At 38.7% G+C, this 16,735-nt stretch overlaps 1 pseudogene across 1 annotated transcript; it reads right to left on the bottom strand.

Annotated features, from left to right (window-relative positions):
* Window positions 1-6,670: 6,670 nt before the first annotated feature.
* LOC308428020 (annexin A7-like) lies at window positions 6,671-7,707 on the bottom strand (annotated as a pseudogene). The gene has a single exon. The product of its transcript is annotated as an annexin A7-like (transcript).
* Between the last annotated feature and the right edge of the window lie 9,028 nt (window positions 7,708-16,735).

The following is a 16,735-nucleotide window of genomic DNA, read 5'->3' as shown; positions in this document are numbered from 1 at the left end:
TTTATTCTAATCAGGATAGAAGAACCCACTCTTTCATTCACCTTATTAATCTGGATAATCCCTGCTGTTCCAGGAAGATTTGTTAAACCTTATCAGCACAGAGAGAGACCTTCATCAAAGATTTTGTCTGCTGCATAGTTTTGGTCCTTTCTCCCAGAAAGCTGCCTTTCCAACAGGATGTCAAGAATTCTACAGGACAGCAAGTCTATCTAGCTCTTGTTTGGCCATATTAAAAATTCAGACCAATGGGATGAAGAGATGCTTTTGTAGATCAGAATGAGTACTGTACCATAGAACCAGACTGTGGTTTCCAGGACCCAGGTTGAACAGCTTCCAAAGGCCTGCAATTCCAGCTCCACAGGATCTGACACCCTTTTCTGGTCTCTGTGGACAACTATAGTCATGTGCAAAAACCTACACAGAGATACACATATTTGCATATAACTAATTGTCTTAAAAAGCAAGAAAGTGCAGTTGTGGTAGGAATAGGTGGTACACAGAAAAGTCTTATTCATGTAACTGCCCATTTTATCCCATCTTTCTTTGCCTCTGTTTTCTTTTTTTTCCTAGTTACTTAGCTTTTGGCTTTCTTTCTCTGTCTCTGTCTCTCTGTCTCTCTCTGTTATGTGTCTTGGTGTGTGTGTGTGTGTGTGTGTGTGTGTGTGTGTGTGTGTGTGTGTAGTGGTACATGTTTCCCACCTTTTCTTCTATTTCTAACAAATACCCCAGTGGAATCAACAGCACAGAATATAACATCTCAGTTCCAGATCTAGGTAGAAGCCTTTGATAGAGAGCAGACAATACAAAACCATTGTCACCTGTAGCAGGCTGAAGACATCATTGTGTAGTGTGTTCACTAGAGTCTAGCATTATGCTACCCGAGAAATATTTCAGAAGTTTCTACAGAACAAAATGTTTCTTTTTAAACTTTCATAGATAATTTTGTTTGTTCAACCTCATTCCTTTTGCACTGAAACAGGGCTTTTGGCTTCAAGACTTCTCAGCTTCTGTGGAGGTGAGATGAAGGAAGAATGGAAACTTGTGATGGCAGGAAGCGTTCTATTTTTATCAGTAAAGTTTCCAGTCGGTTCAAATTGCAGGTGATTTTTATCAATTTCATAGTTGAAAGAGGAGGAAGATTGATCCGTTTTAAACCCACAGCATTGGTGGCATCCAGACAGAAATAATAGCCTCTTGTGAACATACTGAATCCTTACTGAGGTGTGTGGAATACTGTAACCCTTTACTGGGAGAAGTATGTGGTGTCCAAAAATGGGGATAGTTCAAACTCAGTTACTGGTTACAGTTTATAAAAATAACAGCCATCTATGTAGCAACAAATATCCAGTGAAATTTGATATCTGTGATCAACAAAGCAAAGGACAACAGCTTACTTCCAGATCTAAAACCTTTTGATAGAGGGCAGATGCTACAGAACTGTTGTCATCAATAGCAGGGTGGACATGTCATTGTGTAGTGTATCCTCAGTAGTCTGCATTCTGCTAAGTCTTCAACGTCAGTGCAGAAAAGAATTTTAGAATGAGTCAGTATGTTGCAGAGCTGATGCTTATTCAAAATATATTCTTAATACAAATAAAGAAACTTAGGAGAAGAATGTGGTATCTTCAGATGTAGTATGGGCTTTTCTAAGGAGAGTCACACATTAAGGCCTTTTGAACATTCATTTGTATGGTTTTGATAAGTTCTGAACTATTGCTTGCCAAGGCACACTAAAGAGTCTAAAGAGATTGTGGAGTGAATCCTGAGAGTCTATGGGCTGGATGGATAGGTAAGAAGAATCTCTTTGTCAAAGGGGCACAGGCAGTCAGGATATCTGCATTGTTAACCAAAGTTGATTAAACATCTTGTCCTTGAGATTACCAGAAGAGACTTTGGAAGAGTAAAGTCATACTGGAAGGTCATATGTGTTTAGGCTTTAAGCATGGTTCACTGAATTTTAGCATCCTAATTTGAAAATATCTCTATGTAAAAGGAATACTGTTTTTGTAAAAGCAATCTTCACAGCAAATGATGGTGAGTGTACCAGTTGATTCTCAACTGGAAAAAAGTCTCATTCCACTAAGCTCCAGGGTGAAGGGTTCTGTTTACTCCCAGCACCTGATAACTTGTCCAAAGTTCTACAGTCTCAAATACAATCATCCCAGCAAGTCAGTGTTAAAAAACTCTGTATATTAGCTCTTTGCCAGTTCTTACTATACCATTCTGTAAGAATTACGCCTATAAGCATTTATCTTTTATCTCTTCTCCAAATCAGAAATACAATACAACTAGGCTTTAGTAGTAAATTATTTGAATAATCTTGGAGCTCGGGTGAAGGTTAATCCAACAGTGACAGAAATAACTCTATGTGCTTTATTCTTTCTGTCAGCCCTTCATGATGTCAGCCTTAGTGCTGGCAGGGTGTTGAAAAATAAGCAAAACAATTTATACTTTCTACCCTAACGTACAGCATCATGCAAAATTTACAGGATAAAATAAGGCTTTTCTCATGCCAAAGTCAGTGTCTATCTGGGACCCTTTTAATGATTTTCTTAACTCCAACTCTGTAATAATCCACAATATGTAGGATCTGATATTGTGCTTAAGCCAATCAGAACCACTGCCTAGATTTTATTTCCAACCACACTTCTCAGAAGAAGGAAAGCATGAACTCTAATATAAAATGTGGTTAACGGCAGTAGACCCAAGGGCAAACATGGCTTTAGGAAACATACATGCAAGTGAAAATAATTTTTATACCTATGTTTGTGGAGCAAGTAGATTAGACTCAAGTTAACAATATTTGTATCAAAATTATGAAAACAACACATGACATTTTCTAAAAGAAAAAACCCAAGAATTATTAAAATAATCATTATTTTAAAAACAAGCCCTATTGTCAATAATGTGAGTGATTGTCTGCTACAGATATGAGAACATGCTTCATATTTGAGCATTGTACCTGATACCATTCTAAATTAGCATAAAAGTTTCAATACTGTAGTAGTAAATATTAAAGAACAGTGAATGGTTCCAAGCACCATACCATGCTACCCCCTGCTAGTCTCCATCCTCAGCCGTCTCTCCACCTCCATGGTTAGCCCCATGTTGGCACCCACTACTCTCTGGCTGCAGCAGCTGTAACCCTCCTGAGACTCTCTGCTGTGAACTCTGCTTGCATTTCATTCAACCCAGTAAAATTAAAAACTCTTGAGGCTTGTAATTTATCAATCAAATTTATGTCAGTGAATTTATACTTCACAAAATGTCCACACAATAAACTCAGAGCCAATTGGTAATGGTATAAACTGCCCACCTAGATAAGTCAAATTGTACTGTAATAATTTGTAAGTTATAAATCCTCTGGTAGCGAATCCACACAGATCTGCCACCTGAACCGGAGGCCTTCCTTACCTACATGTTGTCCCTGTCATCTTTACCATGTAAAAGCAAGTCTCTTTTCCTACCTCCCCTCTTTCTGTCTCCAACCAGAAAGTCTTGCTTACGTCTTGCCCAGTGAATGGTCCCCTGAATTCTTTATTCATTAGGGGAATGTTCTGCCACAAAACAGGCTTGCTTTCCAAGAAGCAATAGAAAATGATATATTAGGAATCACCAGCAATGTAGATGCCAGGAGCCAAACCAGACACTGAATTGGATAATAAAGAGCATAAATATACAGATCAGCTGCAGTACCAGAAAAAAAGCTGAGCAGTTAGATAGAAACACACCCCAACACCCTGTCATAAACATCTGTACACATGCACTGAAGGGTCAACTAAGAGCTGGCAAAGGTGTGCCATAGAGACAAGGCTCACAGGAAAGAATTTGTGGAAAAAGACCAAAAAACAGTTTGTCCCTAGATGTACCCTCCAGAGTTGAACACGCTCCTGAGAGACTGTGTAGCACTTTGTAAGAGAGAAGAGCTTCTTTAGGTGAGGCAGAATTCAAGTGTGTGCACAGTCATTGCCCGAAGGTAAATTTTAAAATTATAAATCCATCTAAATTCTGGATTGGGTGAAGCAACTATAGGTCTTAAAATACTAGTCAAAGCTTTTTGTGGGTTGAACATAAAATGTCAATTCAAAAAGAGCTGAAACTCCAGAGTACCAGAATTGACATAAAAATCAGACAACAACCACAGTCAATATAAAAACAAATACATTGGTTAAGACTCTTGTTGAAACTGACTCTCCTCTCCTGAGCTTCCCAAAAAATTAACAAGATATGGAAGTTCCAGTTGAAAAAGACAGTAAGATTGTGAAATTATGTGTGACAGTGACCTAACTCCAAGGTGATATCAATTACACAGTAACAGATTTATGTGGATATGAGGAAGGAGAATCGCATCATTATTTTTTGCTTTCTGGTCTTTTACTTATCCTTAACCCTTCTATTCCTTTTTAATTAATCCATTCTTATAAAAAATTAAAGCTTCTTGGAACTATGTAAGTCACAAGGAAAGGCCATGTTTGGATGTTTAGTGACTTACAGCAGAAGTGAATGAGTGAAGTCACTGAGCTAATCTTGCCTGGAGGGAAACAGGGGACAGCAGTGTACAGAAACAGTGCAAATGGTGCTCAGCAAGCAGAGTGAAACTAAACTGTAGCTCCCATAGATAGGGAATTCTGTTTGCTGTTCCATCTGGTGTCACTTTATTTCCATCTACATCTTGTCACCAAGCTGTGAACATCCTTATCATGTAGGATGAGAAGCTCTTGAGGAAAAGACAAAAGGCAGAGTGGATAGGCATGCAGAGCTGAGCAAATGATCACCTCTGATACCAGGAAACTCCAGTTAACACATGCTGTGAATATGTAGACCAGAGGTTGGGTGCAGTAAAAGGAGCTATAATGAAATAGACCTGAACCAATGGCAGAAAAGGGTAGGGCCAAAGTGAAAGGTACCAGTAGGAATGATGAGAGTGATTTGCAAGGAGGCCAAAGACAGCCATGCTTTAGAACTGCTCATAGCACTGGTCCTCCAGGTCAGGGGATTTCCCTGTGGCTACAGAGCCAGAGCCAGATCTGCTCTGCTCACCTCCCTTCTCTTTACCTACTCATAAATTCTAGGACACCATTGTGTGTCTTCTGGCAGCAACTGAAAGATTTTTTTCTGAGATTCCTGTGTTTAAAAGTCCAAAATTCAAAGTCTCTTCAGAGATTTCTGGCAATCTCTTCACTATAAATTTCATAGAAGCAAAATAAAGGAGCAGATAATATATTTCATTCAATGCAACAAAATATATATTACCATTCTAAAACTGAGGAAAAGAAGCAAAATGAGAAAAAATCTGTACCAAATCAAAACCAAAAACCAGCTGAAAAAACTCCAAGTCCTATATCCCAATGTCTAATGCCAAAGCATTCTTCAGAACTCTAACTCCTTTCAGCTTTGTTGACTTCATACACTTTTGAGCTGGTTGCATAACTGGTTTTCAGTCTTCTTTGGTAGGTATCCCATGACTATGGCATCTCAAATATCTTGGGGTCCCCAATGAAATCTAGGATTCAATTTCATAGATTTAGCAATGGACTCCATGCAGGGTCTCCATGCAGGAACACACACCTGGATTCAGTGACATTCCATAGTTGAGAAGGAAGATTCTAGAAACATTTTTTGTCTCCTTGACTCTAAAGCTTATATTGACCCCTGCTCCTTTAGAGCTCCATAAGAGTGAAGACTAGTAACCACACAAGGCAGGCAACAGCGAGATGCCTTGAAATCTTCTCTGCCAAAGCCATTAATAAAAAAACTCTTTGATTTAGCACTGGACAAATTTTGTAGAAGGGCAAAACATCGCCACATCCTTTGTCAAAATATCACAAAAATTAGTCTACTTATTAATATTCTTTTCCTCCGACAGTTTGAAACATCCTAAAAACTGCCTTCCGTGATCCTACTAAGATGGTACATTAGCCAAGCTTAAAGCATCCAGTGGATTTTCTAGTTCAAAGAACTAAAGTCTTCCAACATGGTCAGGCCTGTCAGAGCAAATCCTGACTCTTGATATCAACTTCTGTCTCACTTACTGTTTCATTGCTGTGAAGAGATACCATGACCATAACAGCTCTTGGAAAGAGAAAAAAAGCATTTAGTTGTGGCTTGCTTTTTATTTAAAAGGTCTAGCTCATTAACATGGCAGGAAGCATAGTGGCATGCAGGTTGTCATGGTGCTGGACATAGAGCTGAGACTGTACCTAGATCTGCAGGCAAGAGAAAGAAAGTAATACTGGGTCTGTCATAATCTTTGGAAACTTCAAAGTATACTCTAGTAAACATTATCAAGAAGGCCACACCTCCTAATTCTTCCCAAGTAGTGCCACTCTCTGATAACTAAGAATTTAAATGTGAATGTATGAGCCTCTTGGGGGCATTTTTTTAAATTGAAGTCTGGATTAAAATAAAAACAGTATGAGTAAAGCATTACAAATATTACATTAATAAGTCATTGATATGGCTATTACAATGATTTGATATAGAAAGAAAAAAGTAACATTAGAATTAAGGCAACAACAACATGTGCAAACCCAGCACATCCCCTGATAGTCCTCAGTTAAAATCTATTCTTGTCAGTTGGTGTCTGACATGGCTTCATGCAGGTCTCATTGCTTGGATAGATAAGATAGTTCCTGAAGAGCTTCATTCCTTAAGGGGAAAAAAATCCCTCTCACTGGCCAACAATGGCCAGGAACAGCTTTGTGTCACTTTCGATCATGGTGCTTAGGGTCTTCTGATACATCTGCATGAACATCTGTTTCATCTGAACAAGGTCAATCTCACTTTCAGTGACCAAGCCTGATCAGGGTGGAGTTATCTGTTCCAGCACCATTCATGGAATAGTAGAGTTGCTAACAAACAAGTCAGGGCTGTTGAGGGCACACTTAAAATCACTTTCAATGTTTCCAGAAAATTCTCAGCTTACACTTTTCAGCAAATCTTGGTTAGCAATCCTGCAATAAGCCTACATGTTGGCTTTCAGCTGAGGAAAGCTACTTGTGGCAAGGATCATGCTGAAATGAGATTCATTTGTTCCTAGCCTCCCCTCCCCAGTTGAGTGTCTTCTCAGACATTTGGTGGTTTACACTCTGACTCTTGTCATGGTTTCCCTGGCACATGGACACTAGAAGACATTCAAAACATCTGGAGGTATCCAACCTAATGTCCTACTCAAAGTCCCATTCAAATTCTAATTGATAACATCTAACAATGTCTCAAATTTCTTGATTTGTTCTTGTGTACAAAATCTCTATTAATACACGTTCATGAATTCCTGTTCCCTGTATTGCCTTCCATAAACTCCAACCATCATAGTATGCAGAAGGCATGAACAGGGCAAGAATTAATTCTTCTATATTTCCACTTAACTCTGACTTGAAATCTTTAATTAAATCCTTGACATACATGGTATTAAAAGCTGCTTTAATTTGTTGCCTCTGGTCATCGGAACAGTTAGACACCACATCCTCAACTGCTAACTCCTCCGTTCCAAACCCCTTTATTTCTTTCCAGTGAATTTCTGCATCTCTCATAGCATCAAAGTTGGAGGCTGGGCATGTTGTTCTTTGTGTGCCCCGAAGTCTTCACAGCAGACTGGGCATGGTAGGGAGCATGTCCTCCAGGGTACTGAGATAGCATCTGTCCTCCAGGAAAGCCACCTGGTACTGAAACTTGGGCTGGTCCACCACCATAACACTGTGCAGGTGGTTATGAATAGTTAGATAAGCCTGTTCCACTAGATGGGGCCCAAAAGCCTTGGCCTCCAGGATAGGCTAGAGCACCACCTTGGATTTAGGGTTCCAGGATAGCCCTAGTGTCAGAATAAGCTCCAGGTGTGGGGTAGCCTCTAGCTCCTGAGTAGCTACCTCTTGGTGCTGGTGAGTTAAAGCACCTCCTCCCATTGGTAGAAAGCCACTAGAATAGTGGGAAAAGATGATTCCTGACCTGTAGGAGGATATCCAAGCCTGTGGGGTTATAGCCTGGTATGACATTCTGAACAAGAAAGCACTCTTACACTCTAGCCCACTTTCCTGCAGTATGGAGCCGGGGTGTTGGGGGGCATTCTTATTAAAACCACTACATAAGGCAATCACTTAATTGTAATGCATGGTAAACACATAAACCATATTACATACTTCTAACATTCAATGGCACACACTATAACTCTCATTTCAAAATGAAGGCATAGTGACCTTGTGAGAAAATGCAGGACCAAAGCAAGACCAAAATCCACTGGACAAATACAAAACCTTCCAGCTCCATATCAAGCACCTGGAAACCACCTGTTTCAAATGTTTAGAGATCCGTGCTCTAAGTGTTATTCTTCCTGGAGCACAGATGCCTCACCTACTCCAACATCCTAGATTTCCATTGTGACTTACTCTTCCTTTTCAAAGACCTCTTATAGACTCCTGGCAGCAATTCCAACCTTGCTTCACATTGCTTGGCTTCAACACTCTCTGGAACTGTAGTGCAAGATTTCATGACCTCCTCAATCTTGCATATTTAATATCCGCAAAAATAGCACCAAGTGAATGATACTGTCAGGCCCTGGTTCCACACCAGGGTTAAGCCTGGGCCCCTGGGTACATCAGTCACAGCAATATCTCCAGACTGACACTAGGTAGTTGCTTCCAGAACATTTCTGTAATATGAATTTATATTTTCTCATTTTGAATGAATTTTCATTTCACAAGCTGGAACCTTTCATGGATGGGTCCTTGTCCTGGGGAGAAAAGGGGGTTTCTCTTTAGTGACACTAATCCCTTAGTTACTGTTTTTCTGGTCAAACAAATACAATTATAATTCACTTAAGATTTTGCAACGTAGACAGAATACAGCCCAACTCTTTAACCAAATATAACCTCAGTGGACTCTAGACAAATTGAGTCCTCATTCCCCCTCTAGAAGCTCAGGAACTACTTTCCCAACGTCTGAATCTCTCTCTACATTACTGTCTTCTAAGATCCCAAAAGAATGGCTTACATAGTTCTGCTTCCGTATGCTAGTGTTTTTTCAGCCAAACATCATCTGCATTATCTTCTTCTACATTATCCCAACAAGCTAGTTCCAAAGGCCCAAAACCACATTTTAGCTTTACCATAGCAACTGACCCACTCCTCATTACCAACATCTTTGTTATTTGCTTTGCCTGTCATTATAAAATTCCCTAATAGAGCAACCTAAAAGTTTATTTGGGCTTATAAATTCTAGAGGATACAGGCCGTAATGGTGGGCAAAACAGGCTGGGAAGAGCCAAAAATTGGCCAGTCATACCATAACCAAACTCAGAAACCTGCAGCAAGCAAGAAGTGGTGTTTCACTATTAAGTTTCTAGGTCCAACCAGATAAATTCCTCTATATAGTGAGACTCTGCCTCCTAAACTATACAATTTCTTCAAAGTACCACCTGGTGAGGACCCAGTGTTCAAACACATAAGTCTGTGGAGGACTTTTCACAATCAAATCTCCCCCCACACACAATGAAAAAATGAATGCTGAAACCAAATGTAAACAATTTTTGAGGGCTGATATTTAAATTCAGTATAAGCATATTGGTTATAAAACACATACATTTCTTTTCCAAAGCAAATCTATTTCAAGAGTTTATTTTTACTTTACTATTTTGAAGTTTAAAGTGTAGGCTTTTCCTGAGAGGAATTTCATAGATCAGATGGCATAATAATAATAATAAAAGACACTTTCAAATTGTAGGCATAGATACTTTATTTTTATAACTGAAATAATTCTTTTTTTACAAGCAGCATTTATTTTTGATAAGTGAAATAATTACTTCATGGAGACACAATTATATACCATGGCTTTCAATGTTTACATTGATTCTCTGTCTCTGTTACTCTGTCTCTTTCTCTCCTTTTTTCTCCATCCTATGTATGTGTTACTGCATTTATATGTGCCATGTCACACATTTAAATATCACAGAACAAGTTTCCATTTCTTCCTTCTACCATGTGAGCACCAAGATCAGAGTCTTGTTGTAAGGCTGATCAACAAGTGCCTTTACTCATTGTATGTCAAATCAAGCATTGACTTTTAGAAGGTCCAGGTCAATAGTCTGTATGATTCACAATTGTGGATCTATTATCCCATTCAGAAAGATTTGGGGGCCCTGAGTGATAGCGTACCAACTAGTAGTGTGACATGTCTCCTAACTAACAGCTGCAGAAGAACCTGTTTCCATCAGTAGGATCCTTGATCAAAAGAGCTCATCACATCCCTAAGCAAGTGGAAAATAGCCACCAAATTCAGACTACCTAAAACCTGGAAGAGGCAAGAAACGTGTTATTTTAAGTTACCAGTGGTGATTGCTAATATAATGGAGGTGACACATCGTTGGTCTTCTCATGCCATGAACATTTAATCGGGTCTTGGATTTGAGCATTTGGTGAAGTCTGCCCTTTTCTCTTTAAATATTTCTAAACCTTTCTTCTAGATTTGTTTTCTCAATTTAAGAACAGCAGTTGCCTGCCAAAAGCTAATGAGTATATTTTAATTAGTGGTAGGAAAGCCTTTTAATTTGCAAACACAGATATTTTAAATTTTGCTTTATAAAATGAACTTGGCGCTAAACAGATTTTGTGCTTATGAGGATGCTCTGCAATAGGATTCCTGGATTTTCATATCCAAGGTCTGCAGGCACCATGTGCAAATTACACCTTCCATCTTGGAGGAAATGTGAATGACAGCAACACTTTCAGTTATTTTGGATAAGAAACCTAGCCAACGAGCCTGCAGAAACTGTCTGCTGTCTTATCTCTGTCAAAACCCCCAATGTTACTCATCTGGCCAAGTATTCCAAACTTATCCTGTTTATTCCACATTGAAGCCCTGTTTAATTCTTGCTTGATTTTCCAAGACAGTATTTCTTCTATAAATTCTAATCACTAGGATAAAGAAAGTCAGAGGTGATCTCTTGTCAACTCAGAGGAATTGTGCTATATCACTCATTCATTCATTCATTCATCTAGGATATAGCTGCTATTCATTTTCTACAGGCTGTTTTCTTTGTTGTGTTTAATCACCTAAGACTTGACCACCCAAGGGGTCCACAATGCCTACATCCTAATTTCTGAGCACATTCTCTTCCTTGAGCAAAGGCTCAGGCCAGTGAGATGATGGTTTGATGGGTGAATGTACTTGGTACCAAGACTGGTGACCTGAATTAATTCAGCACTATCTCTGAGTACCCATGCTTGATGTGGTATGTGGGTACCCACAAATATACACATGCAAAATAGATTAATATAAAAATATGGGAAAATGATATCCTGATGTTATAAAATATTTTGAGATATGATGACCTTCCTAGATCAATGAGGTTGCTGACTGGAATCTAAGCTTGATTCAAGTAAGATTCAGAGAAGAAATGGCAAAAGATCCTGATGTACTTTTGCAGAGAACAGGACCCAGACTGCCAGCTCATTGTCTAGAGCCTTCACCCTGAAAGTCTATAACTAGTCACAATGCATACAGGAAGCATGGCATTTGTTCCACCTCTATGCATAGCTAGGCTATTTTTCTCAACTTCTTTCAGCTGTGTGTAAATCACAGGACTGAGTTCTGGCCTGAGGAATATGTTAGAAGTGAAACAACACTTCTAAACTGGGCTAAGTAATTAAGTCTTCTCAAATGATCATGTGTGGCCTTTCTCCTTTTGCTTGATGCATGGAAAGGCCTCAGAAAAGGTAAACCCAGAACATAGAACAGTGATGTTCCTTGACTACTCAAAACATAGAATGGTGATATCCACTCTAATCTACCTTAAATCCTTGTGGAAAGCTTATAAAAATCTAGCAAGGCTATGGGAGGCAGATCTGAAGCAAATCTCTCCTAATGAATCCACCACAGACCTGCATGGTGTAGACAAACTAGCCAAGTGTAGAGTTACAGTGTGTTAGATGCTGAGACTCAAGTAAATAAATTATACTGTCTCATTCAAACAATAAATTCTAAAAGATGTACCTACCATTTGAGGAGCATTTACTAAATTCCTATGCTACACAAAGCATTAATAAAATATCTTAGGTTAGTAGGGCTTTCTGGTTTTGGAAGAACACTATCATAGCTCTTAAAGATGAAAGCATGACTTTTGCTCACGTAGTTGATTTATTAGACATCTTTTTGTAGACTGCATGAAAAATTCCTGATATCCCATAGCAACACTGTCCACCATTAAGACCCATGTGACAATGTATAGGAAACAGGCTGGTAGTGACAACATAAATGGTCGATTAGTGATTCACCTACAGAAATATGAGTAATGACATCTGTTAATCAGACAACGATGACTTTATAAAAGCTCGAGGTCTGGGTGGTTGTAATACACTAAGCATTCAGGGCACTTCTTCATCTTTATCCTTTCTCCTGGAAAGCTGCCTGTGTGGCACGACTCTTGTGGTAATACCCACACATGTACCTGTACCCCAAAGTTTCAAGGTCCTTTGGTGTAAAAATCAGCTTTTTATCACTAACAAAACACCTGACAGAAACAACTTAAGGAATAGAGGATGAGTTGTTCATTTTGTTGTTGAAATTTTAGAAATTTCAGTGTTCAGTCCTTGCCTCCACTAGCTCTGGGACAGTGAGGAATTTCTTTCTCTTTTCTTACATTTCAAATGTTAGCCCCTTTCCTGGTTTCCCCTGTGGAAACCCCATCTCCCATCTCCATTCCCCCTGCCTCTATAAGAGTGTTCTTTCTCCCATCAACCCACTCTCTCTCACCTCCCCACAATGACATACCCCTACACCGCGGCATTGAGCTTTCACAGGCCCAAGGCTCTCTCCTCTCTCTGATGCCTGTTAAGGCCATCCTCTGCTACATATGCAGCTGGAGCCATGGGTCTCTCCTTGTGTACTCTTGAGTTGGTGGTTTATTCTCTAGAAGTTTTGGGGTGTCTGTTTGGTTGATATTGTTCATACTATTTGGTTGAAAACTCCTTCAGCTCCTTCAGTACTTTTTCTCACTCCTCCATTAAAGATCCGATTTTCAGTCCAATGGTTGGTTGAGAGCATCTGACTATATTTCTCAGGCTCTGGCAGACCCTTTTAGGAGACAACTATATTACGCTCTTTCTTGTCAGCATGCACTTCTTGGCATCCACAATATTGTCTGTGTTTAGTGATTGTATATGTGATGGTTCCCTAGGTGTGGCAGTCTCTGGATGACCTTTTCTTAAGTCTCTGCTGCACACTTTGTTTCTATATTTCTTCTTGATAATATTTTGTTTCCCATTCTAAGGACTGAAGTATTCACTCTTTAGTTTTTCATCTTCTTGAGTTTCATGTGGTCTATGGATTGTATCTTGGGTATTCTGAGCTTTTAAAATTGACAATTTTTTAAACATATACCATGTACCAAAGTGAAATCAGGATCAGATAAACCATCTAAACAGTCACATAACCCCTAAAGAAATAGAAGCAGTCATAAAAGTTTCTCAAAGGAAAAAAAGTCCAGGACCAGATGGGTTTAAGTGCAGAATTCTATCAGAACTCCATAAAATACCTAATACCAATATTCTCCATACTATTCCACAAAATAAAAGCAGAAGAAACGTTACCCAATTGGAAAGAATATTTGGAAGGAAGAATTGTAAGATTACTATGCCAAAAGTAACACATATTAGTCATATCCAATTTCCAGAGTCTAACAAACTCCTAGGAGACCCTGGAATACAAATGCTCTTGGGAAGGAATACAAAGAACTCAAAAATCTAGACACCAGAGAATCAAACAACCCTATTAAAAATGGGGTACAGAGCTAAACAAAATGTTCTCAATTGAGGAATATCGAATGGCTGAGAAGCATCTAAGGAAGTGCTGAACATCCTTAGTCATCAGGGAAATGCAAATCAAAACAACCCTGAGATTCCACCTCACACCAGTCAGATTGGCCAAGATCCAAAACTCAGATGACAACAGATGCTGGCGAGGTTGCGGAGAAAGAGGAACACTTCTCCACTGTTGGTGGGGTTGTAAACTGATACAACCATTCTGGAAATCAGTCTGGTGATTCATCAGAAAATTGGACATAGTACTACCTGAAGATCCAGTTATTCCACTTCTGGGCATATACCCCAGAGACACTCCAATATACAACAAAGATACATGCACCACAATGTTCATAGCAGCTCTGTTTATAATAGCCAGAAGCTGGAAAAAACCCAGAGGTCCTTCAGTAGATGAATGGATACAAAAATTTTGGTACACTTACACAATGGAGTACTACTCAGCCATCAGAAACAATGACTTACCAAATTCTTAAGAAAATGGTTGCATCTAGAGAATATCATCCTGAGTGAGATAATCCAGTCACAAAAGAACAGACATAATATGCAGTTACTGATAGTGAGATGCTAACCCCAGACGCTCGGACTGCCTCAGAAACAACTCACAGACTGTGTGAAATTCAAGAAAAAAAGAAAACAAAACAAAACAACAACAACAACAACAACAAAAAAGTCATGCTCAATCCTTACACAGCAAGAAAATGTTGACTAATTCCTGGTTACATCCTGTTTTACATGTACTTTTTGCTCATTGTAACTAGTAAGATCTTAATGCAGAGTATCAAACCTTAAAAAAAAGAAAAAAAAAAAGCCAAGCATTGACACAATTGTATTTGTATACATTTATGCAAAAATGTTTAATTTTTTTCTTTTATCTTTGTTTTTTAAAATAAAGTTTAAAAAAAGAATCATATACACTCTAATCATGTTTTATAAAAATAATATAAAATTTACAAAAAATAGAATTAAGACATGTACACAAATACACTTTTCCCCTTTTACCAAAATAAAAGATAAGACATATTAAAAAATTAGAATTAATAAATTTAGATTAAACTTTCTAGATTCTTTCATTAAAAAAAAAAAAACAAATGCTCTTGGGAGTACATTTCCTAGACAGACATCCATCACAGTAGAATGAAGTACACAGTAGGGGTAGTCTCTAACCTATCTGTGCATGATCAGCAAACAAACACATCATCAAACTTTGTCTGTGAATCTTAGAGAAACTAGATGAGATGTCTTTATCATTTCCTTGTCTTTAGATATGAGAAAAAAGTTTAAAAAATAGCAAAGGCCACACAGATATTTTGGAGTTGTATGCAGACCCTTAGCATTTTCTTCCTATCATAGCAGTTTTCCAAGAAAGGCAGACAGTCACATTCCTTCCCGTAGAATATTACCCTTGAAATTGTCCTGGGGGGGTCTGCCAAAACTACCTTAGAGTACCTCACACTATGGAGGATGTAGAAGTCAACCTTGTAACCAGCGAAAAGTGGGATGGAGAACAAGGTACCATAGGCTCCTGCAATTCCTTGAAGAAGCATTCTGATCTGCCATACAAGGCACTAAACTGGGTAATGGAAAACCGGTGAAAAAGCAAAACACAAAACAAAACAAAAAACAAAACCAAAAACTGAGGCCAGGGCGGTGGCTGCTTCCTCCATTTTCTCAGAAGTTCTTTTATTGGGCAATTGGCCAAGGATTTAGGTGTTCAGGATTAGCTTAAACTTTGTATACAAGCAGAGCAATAAACTCAAATTTACATCCTGATGCTTGTCACCAGAATAGGATTTCCCAGTATATTTCATGTGACTCCTTCTCTCACCCCTCCACCCTCTGTTCTGATGTGATAACTGACCTGACTCTTTCCTTTGTCCTTGTTCACGTCCTGCTCAGTTGCTCTTACTTTTTAAGAAAGAGTTTCTCACTGAATGTTGAGTTCACATATTCAGCTAAGATGTCTGAGAAATAAATTCTAGACATGTGCCAATATGCTTGGAGTTTTTTTTTACATGAGTGCTGGAAATGCAAACACATACTTTAACAGTACAATTTCTAAAAGGCAGGGGTGGGGAAAAAGGTAGGGAAGGGGTCAAGAGAATGGCTCACCTGAGTATGTTTTATTGTGTGTGTTTGCACATGTTTGTGTGTGAGGGGTAAACATGTGGAGGAATGTTTACACCTGAGTGTGCCTGCAGGTATAGAAACCAGAGTATAATCTCAAATGCCATTTCTCAGGCACCATTACCTGTGTTTGATTTTGTGACAGAGTTACTTACTAGCCTTAGACTTGTCAAATAAGGTAGGCAGACTGGCCAGCAAGCCCAAGAGATCTTCCTGATGCTGCTGTTCTAGTTCTGAAAATTCAAGAACCAGTATGCCTAGCTTTTTATGTAGGGTTCTAGGGGTCACACTTATTTCACTGGTGGATGCGTCTCCCTAATCTCCAGTTAATGACTGATTATATAACTCTGTCTTTTACCATGGATGTTATATAATTTATCTCTATGTTATTTTACAATTTTTTCTCCTGTGAATGTATTTATTTACATTTTCATTTCTCATAATTTGTACGATTCCTTTAGTATCATCACATGGAGAGAATGGTGTCAATACTGTAAATTAACATGAAGAGTATTGTTCAGGAAGTATTATGATTTAAATGTAAAATGTTGGTTCATGTGTTTAAAAATTAGCCCACAGCTGGTTGGTTCCATTTTGGAAGACTGTAGAACTGTGAAGAGATATAATCTCAGGAGAGAAAATGGGCCTCTTAACTTTCTGTTTACTCCCTGTTTTCCTAATATGGATACAATATGATCCACTGTCTCATGGTGCTGCTGTTATGTGTCTCCTCATCATGATGGACTGTCTCTTCTCCTCCTCTACAAAAAAATAAATAAATAAACCTCCCTTCTCCTTCTTTA

This window comes from Micromys minutus (assembly GCF_963924665.1).
Source record: "Micromys minutus genome assembly, chromosome: 12".
NCBI classification, from domain to species: Eukaryota; Metazoa; Chordata; class Mammalia; order Rodentia; family Muridae; genus Micromys; species Micromys minutus.
This window is presented reverse-complemented; position numbering and strand designations above follow the sequence as displayed.